Source organism: Panthera leo, chromosome A1, assembly GCF_018350215.1.
Source record: "Panthera leo isolate Ple1 chromosome A1, P.leo_Ple1_pat1.1, whole genome shotgun sequence".
Taxonomy (NCBI): Eukaryota; Metazoa; Chordata; class Mammalia; order Carnivora; family Felidae; genus Panthera; species Panthera leo.
In genome coordinates, this window is record NC_056679.1 from 216,375,047 (window position 1) to 216,382,160 (window position 7,114).

Genomic DNA, 7,114 nt, shown 5'->3' on the forward strand with positions numbered 1-7,114 from the left:
GAGAAATAAACAGCTGGGATAAACAGCAGGCATTTCAAGATATTTTATTTATTTCTCAGCAGAAGTTTAAGCATATGTCATAATGATGGCATTTACATCATAATATATGTTGCTTCATACAGCTCTGCAAACCCATCAAAATCTGCGCAAATGACTGTGGAATGGTAGAATAAGAAGAGTCTATCAAACACACTTCCATCTGCTTCGATTCCAAAAGTTCAACTTTTATTATAAACTAAGCAACTGAAAATCAAAGTTCCGAAAACTTAATTGCATTCCTTAAATCCTTAAATCTTAGTTTTAGTTTAACTTTTAGAATGATCTAATATGCCGCGACATACACATTTACATTTTCCATTCTATTTTTGCTTTCCTCAAAATGCTGTGGCCTTGGCTTTCTGATATTTAATCAATGATATTTATCACTTTATACAGAAAATATATACTGCTTAAAATCACACGGTCAATATCCTGCTAACTCCATCATGAAAACATTCTTTTAGAATTTGATTTGGCACAAAAAGGAAAAGAGATTTTTTGAATAATTGTAGTTCTTGTTAGCATATGAAGGACAGGCCTTGGAGAACTGATCCAGTAATAATATTTTACTAGACCACAGGCAAGAAAGAACTTAAGGTAAGATGTGACCATTATCATATTTTGTTAAAGAGGAAGAGGACATAGAAAACCTGTCACTTCCGGGTCAGAGAATTGTGGGAAGGGAGGAAGTGATAAATTTTCGCCTATGTTTAGATTCTTTGTGACCTGGATGTTTCATTCCGTACCAAAATTTTGTAAGGATGAAGGTAAGGTGCTGGGTAGATATGACTCCAAAAACAAAAGGGCTTTGCCATGTTCCATGAAGACCCCCTAGAATACAGCCACACCAGAGAGAATGGTCCTGAAACATCTTGTAGTAACAAAGATATGACAATGAGACAAGGATTCTGAGCAGCACTTCCCCTGACTATCCATGAACTGTTTGCAGTGTGGAAGAAACCCAGGTTTCATGTGCCCTGATGCCAGGGTGTGAACAAGCTACATGTGTGGGAGTGTTCTAAACATGGCCATTGTATTAGTGTTAAGTGGCTCTGTTAGACCAGGAAGTCAAGTTCACTGCCAGAACTTTAAGTTAGACATGTAACTCTAGTGAGCCAAAGTAATGTCAAACACACACAAGGGCAGTTTCCTAGTATTGTCAAAAGTAGAGACCATGACTTTCTCTGGCATTGCATTCATTGGTTGATGACAAGAGAAAGACAAAATAACTCCATCACAGAAATTAACAGCAGTTTCCAGCTTGTTCCAAATTTGCTACTCTGGGACCAAGATGGCCAAGGAGAGGATCCTAATACCTTTCTCTGTTATGTTCTTAGAATATTTAATGTTGCCTTCTAAAAACAAAAACAAAAACAAAAAACATCGTTGGTAAGAGAATAAAAACATGGCAAGTAAACCTCACATGGAAGACCTTAATCTGAGAATCTCTTAGGAAGTTCATTAACTTGACTATGAAAAAAAAGTACTTTCAATTACGTTGAACTAAAATAGAGCATGTCCATCAATTTGTAACATAAGCAAAAAACTGAGTTGTGTCATCATACTTTTGATTCGACAATAGAAATCACAGAGATTTTCATATCACATGACAGTTACTGAAGATAGACCGAATTATCTTTTTTTAAAATTTTTTAATGTTTTATTTATTTTTGAAAGACAGAGACAGACAGAACAGGGGAAGGGCATAGAGAGAGGGAGATAAAGAATCCGAAGCAGGCTCCAGGCTCCGAGCTGTCAGCACAGAGCCCCACACGGGGCTCAAACCCACAGACTGTGAGATCGTGACCCCAGCCGACATCGACGCACAACAGAGTAAGCCACCCAGGCGCCCTTAGACCAAATCATCTTTTACAGTTATTGTTATTGCAAAAGGAGAGTAATTATTATACCATCTGCTAGCTCCTTCATTGATAAACCCATAATAAATACTTCATTAATAAACACATCTATTGCTATACCACATTTTAGTGTTTTCAGAATCATATTTCAGTATAATAATTTTGTTCCATAATTCTTTTTTAATTTTATTTATTTATAAATGTTATTCTGAAACGGAATCTGTAAAGTTTACCACATTGAAATAGTGGTCCATGGCATGACATAAAGACAGGTAAGTCTAAGTGACTTTGCAATGACTAATTGCTATACGATGGATGCTCAAAAATAGAAAGAATTTAAACCTAACATGACAGAGTTATTACTTAGTCATTTAAAGTTATTTTACTTTGTTTGTATAAATGTTTATTTTCTCTGCTTTCAGCAGGATTGGGGTCTTGAAAAATATCATTAAGTCAATTCTAAAAAATAAAGCACCCCTATTTCCTTTTAGATGCAGGCATAACTTATTTTATTGTTTTTTCAATATTTTATTGTGCTTCACAATTACTGCATTTTTTACAAATTCAAGGTTGTGGCAAACTCGGGTTGAACGAGTCGAGTGCGTCATTTTTTCCACAGCTTTTCCAACAGACACTCTGCGTCAGTGTCACATTTTGGTAATTCTCACAGTATTTTAAATTTTCTCACTATTAATGTATTTGTTATGGATACCTGTGATCAGTGATCTTTGATGTTATATTGTAATTTTTGGGGGGCTCCACGAATTGCACCCATACAAGATGGTGGACTTCATTGATAAATGTTGTGTTTGTTCCGATGGCTCCACAGACTGGCTGTTCTCCCATCTCTTTCCCTTTCATCAGGCCTCCCCTGTCCCTGAGACACAACCATATTGAGATTCGGCTGATCCATAACCCTACAATGGCCTCAGAGCGTCACACATCTCTCACTTGAAATCAGATGCTAGAAGTGATTAAGCTTAGTGAGAAAGGCGTGTTGAAAGCTGAGAGAGGCTGAAAACTAGGCTTCTTGTGCCAGTTAGTTAAGCTATGAATGTCAAGGAAAGAAAAATTCTTGAAGGAAATTAAAAGTACTACTCCACTGAATACATGAATAATAGCAAAGCAAAACAGCCTTATTGCCGATATGGAGAAAGTTTTTGTGGTCTGGATAGAAGGAAGAATAAACCCGTCACAATATCCTTTTAAGCCAAAGCCTAATCTGGAGTACAGCCCTAACTCTCTTTAATTCTATGAAGGCTGAGAGAGGGGAGGAAGCTGCAGAAAATAAGTTTGAAGCCAGTAGAGGCTGGTCCCTGAGGTCTTAGGAAAGAAGCCATCTCCAAAACATAAAAAAAGCAAGGTTATCCAGAAGATCTACCTAAAATAATTAATAAAGATGGCTACACTACACAATAGGTCTTCTGTGTAGGCTAAACAGCCTTCTTTTGGAAGAAGATGCCATCTAGGACTTTGATAGCTGGTGAGGAGCAGTAAATGCCTGGTTTCAAAGCATCGAAGGACAGGCTGACTCTCTTTTGGGGCTAATGCACCTGGTGACTTGAAATTGAAGCTGATGTTCGTGTAGCATTCAGAAAATCCCAGGGACCTTACGAATTATGCTAAATCTCCTCTGCTATGTCCTACGAATAGAACAAAACCCCGAAGACAGCACCTTTGTTTACGACGTAGTTGACTAAATATTTTAACCTGGTGTTGAGAACTAATCAAAAAGAAAAAGATTTCTTTAAAAATATTACTGCTCATTGACAACGTACCTGATCATCCAAGAGCTCTGATGGAGATGTATGAGATTAATGTTTTTATGCCTGCTAACACGACATCCATTCTGCAGCCATAGATCATGGAGTAATTTTGATTTTCAAGTCTTATTACTTAAGAAATATATTTTGTAAGGCACTAGCTTCTGTAGATGGTGACTCCTCTGGTGGATCTGAGCAAAGGAAATTGAAAATCATCTGGAAAGTATTTGTCATTGTAGACGCCATTACAAACAGTCATGATTCGTGGGAAGAGTTTGGAAAAAGTTGATTCTAACCTCCATGGATGACTTTGAGGAGACAAAGCCTTCAGTGGAGGAAGTAATTTGCAAGTGTGAGAAATAGAATTGGAAGTGGGGCCTGAAGACGTGACTGATTGCTAAAATCTCATGATAAAACATTAATGGGTGAGGAGTCGCTTCTTTTGGATGCGCAAAGAAAGTGGTTTCTTGAGATGGAAGCTCCCCCTGGTGAAAATGCAGTGAAGAAAGTTGACATGACAACAAAGAATTGGGAATATTCCATGCCTGTAACTGATAACGCAGTGGCAATGTTTGAGAAGATGAAGTCCAATAATGACAGAGATTCTACTGTGGCTAAAATGCTGTCAAACAGGACTGCGTGCCACAGAGAAATCGTTCGTGAAGGGGGGCATTCGTTGATGGAACAATCTTCAAAAACTATTGTTTTATTTTAAGAAATTGCCACAGCCACCCAGCCTTCAGCAACCACCAACCCGATCAATCAGCAGCCATCAACATTAAGACAAAACCCTCTGCCAAAAAAAGACTATGACTCTCTGGAATTTCAGATGATGGTTAGCATTTTTTAATAATAAAGTATTTTTTCTTTCATTTGCATGGTTTCTTTAGATAAAATGCTATTGCACCCTTTATTGCCATATTTGTTTTTGTAGTGGTCTGAAACCGACGCACAATATCTCCAAGGTATGGTTTCATATATACTAATGGCATTGCGAGAATTAACTGCATAGCAGTCCAGGAAAGTTTCTGTCAACACTTTAATGATCTAAACTATTTAAAAACCACATTAACAGTATTTCCATGAATTTCCATGATAATATTTATATAGACTAAACATTTCTCTTTGTCCACAAAATGACCACAAGGAATGGATCCCAGTGCTATTACCCATGTGATCCTGGTAGAGGAGAGTTTGGTGCTTGCCTATTTTCAATGATGCATAAAGCTAAAATATTTTTTAGGTATTTTGAGGTATCTCCTCAGCACCTACGGAAATTACCTTGATAGGGCATATTTTTAGCAAGTTGTTATTAATATCTAAGTGCTCGCTGTATGTTAAAACAGAGCTTCTCAACTGTGATGTGCATAAGAATCCCTTGTTAAAATGCAGATTCTAATTAAGCGTGCCTGAGTTGGAAACTGAGATTCTACATGTTTAATAAGATATCAGGTGATGCTAAGTCTGGTCTGAGAACCACAATTTAAGTAGCAAGATGTAAAACATCATACTAACTACTGAGATGCTACCAAATTTGATAAAACCTGTTGTTTAATTTCAGAAAATTCATAAGCCACAAGGAAATTAGACATAATCAGTCATGGTAATTTCTCAGAAACAAAGGAGTCACCAATATGTTAAATACAAAACAATTTCAGTGATGAGAAATACAGTGCAAAGGCTGCTGGAATTAATTAAATTTCTTCCCAGCTTAAGAACATGATGTGCTTTTTCAAATCTTAAAACACATGTTTAAATAATTTACCTGCACCTGTTTTTAAAACTACTTGTTTAAACATCCAGCAAAAACAACAATAAAATAAATTCATTCATCTTATGGTAGGTGACGGGGACTGGTAGTGGCCTTATTCATGTGCAAGAGAAGGGTTCTGTAACCTGTGGTTGATGGGCCAAACCCAAACATAGTTTTTGCAAGGACTGTAAGCGTATAATGTTTTTTACATTTTTTAATGGTTGATTTTGCATTTTACCGATGCATTGAAATTATATGAAATCCAAAATTAAGTATCTATAAATGCATCATTGGCACACAGTCACACCCATTTGGGTCGGCATTATTCATGCCATCGTGTTGCCACAGCAGAGATGAGCAGTGGCAACAGAGACTACAAAGCATAAAATGTGTATTATCTATAAACTTCGTAAAAGTACGAAAGCCAACCAGGGAAACAATCTGTGTGCCTGCATTAATTTTTGTTTCTAAGTGTAATTGTCATGTAAATGTGCATCTTCTGTTTTTCAAAAGAAGGCACTTTTGGGGCGCCTGGGTGGCTCAGTCCATTAAGTGTCGGACTTAGGCTTAGGTCACGATCTCATGGTTCGTGAGTTGGAGCCCCGTGTCAGGCTCTGTGCTGACAGCTCAGAGCCTGAAACCTGCTTCAGATTCTGTGTCTCCCTCTCCCTAGGTCCCTCTCCCGCTCACACTCTGTCTCTCTCTCTCAAAAATAAACATTAAAATTTTTTTTAATAAATAAAAAAAAGAAGGCATTTCTGAATTAGGGAAAGACCATCGGACTTGTAGCCTGAAGTCATATATTTAAGGTCCTAAAGAAGCAACCATTTTCTGTAGACCAGCAGCCCCACCTCTATTAAGAAGATCACATCACAGGCTGCCGCGGTCTTTTCCTGGCCCAACATATATTTACATATTAAGTTTTTATTTCTGTCTTTGTTTTAATCTATCAATTCTGTGATGTTTTCATAAAAAAAAAAGGATTTTGTTATTTGTTAAAATGGTTAAACACATGAGTTTGCTTTCTACCAACCTTGAACTTTTCCTGTTTGAAAGTGGTTTATTATTTTGGCTTTAGAAGCTTGTTTCTTTTGCATACTTTAGGAGTTTCAAATAGGTTATTTGTGTAGTCATCTGATCAAAGCTAATGAATTTTTATTGCTATAATAAAATAACACAACACAAACTCCGACTTTTAATAAAAACCCCATCTATATCCAGACATAAAATGCAGTGTGTAGCTGAGTTATAATTTTTCCCTAAAAATATGTGCTAAGATTCATGAAGGAAACCTAAATATATGAAGCGTTTAGATAGTCACATTAGAGGTAGAATTACTTATGCTTAAGGACACTCTTTCTCGAGGAAAAGTAAAATAAATGGAAATGTTTAGCAGTTTTCCAAACTGCATGGCATTTCATATAAAGAAAACAAACAATTTGAATTCAAAGAACAGTAAACAGGATCCACACCAGAAAATTTGTTACATAGAAAGGATTCCATATCGGATTAAATAAATAATTCTTCAATAATTCCTAATCTTCGGGAAAGTGTTATACACTTTTTCTTCAGCTATAATTCCCAGCACTTACTGGCTGGTAGGTTTAGCACGAAAATTTTATCTTTTTAAGCCTCAGCTTCCACATGTAGAGTAATTAATTATCAAAAAGTTTCTTGTGTATTTATTAAAACCATTTATG

At 36.5% G+C, this 7,114-nt stretch overlaps 1 pseudogene; it reads left to right on the top strand.

Moving 5' to 3' along the window:
* Window positions 1–2,715: 2,715 nt before the first annotated feature.
* On the top strand, window positions 2,716–4,511 carry LOC122198603 (annotated as a pseudogene).
* The last annotated feature ends 2,603 nt before the right edge of the window (window positions 4,512–7,114 follow it).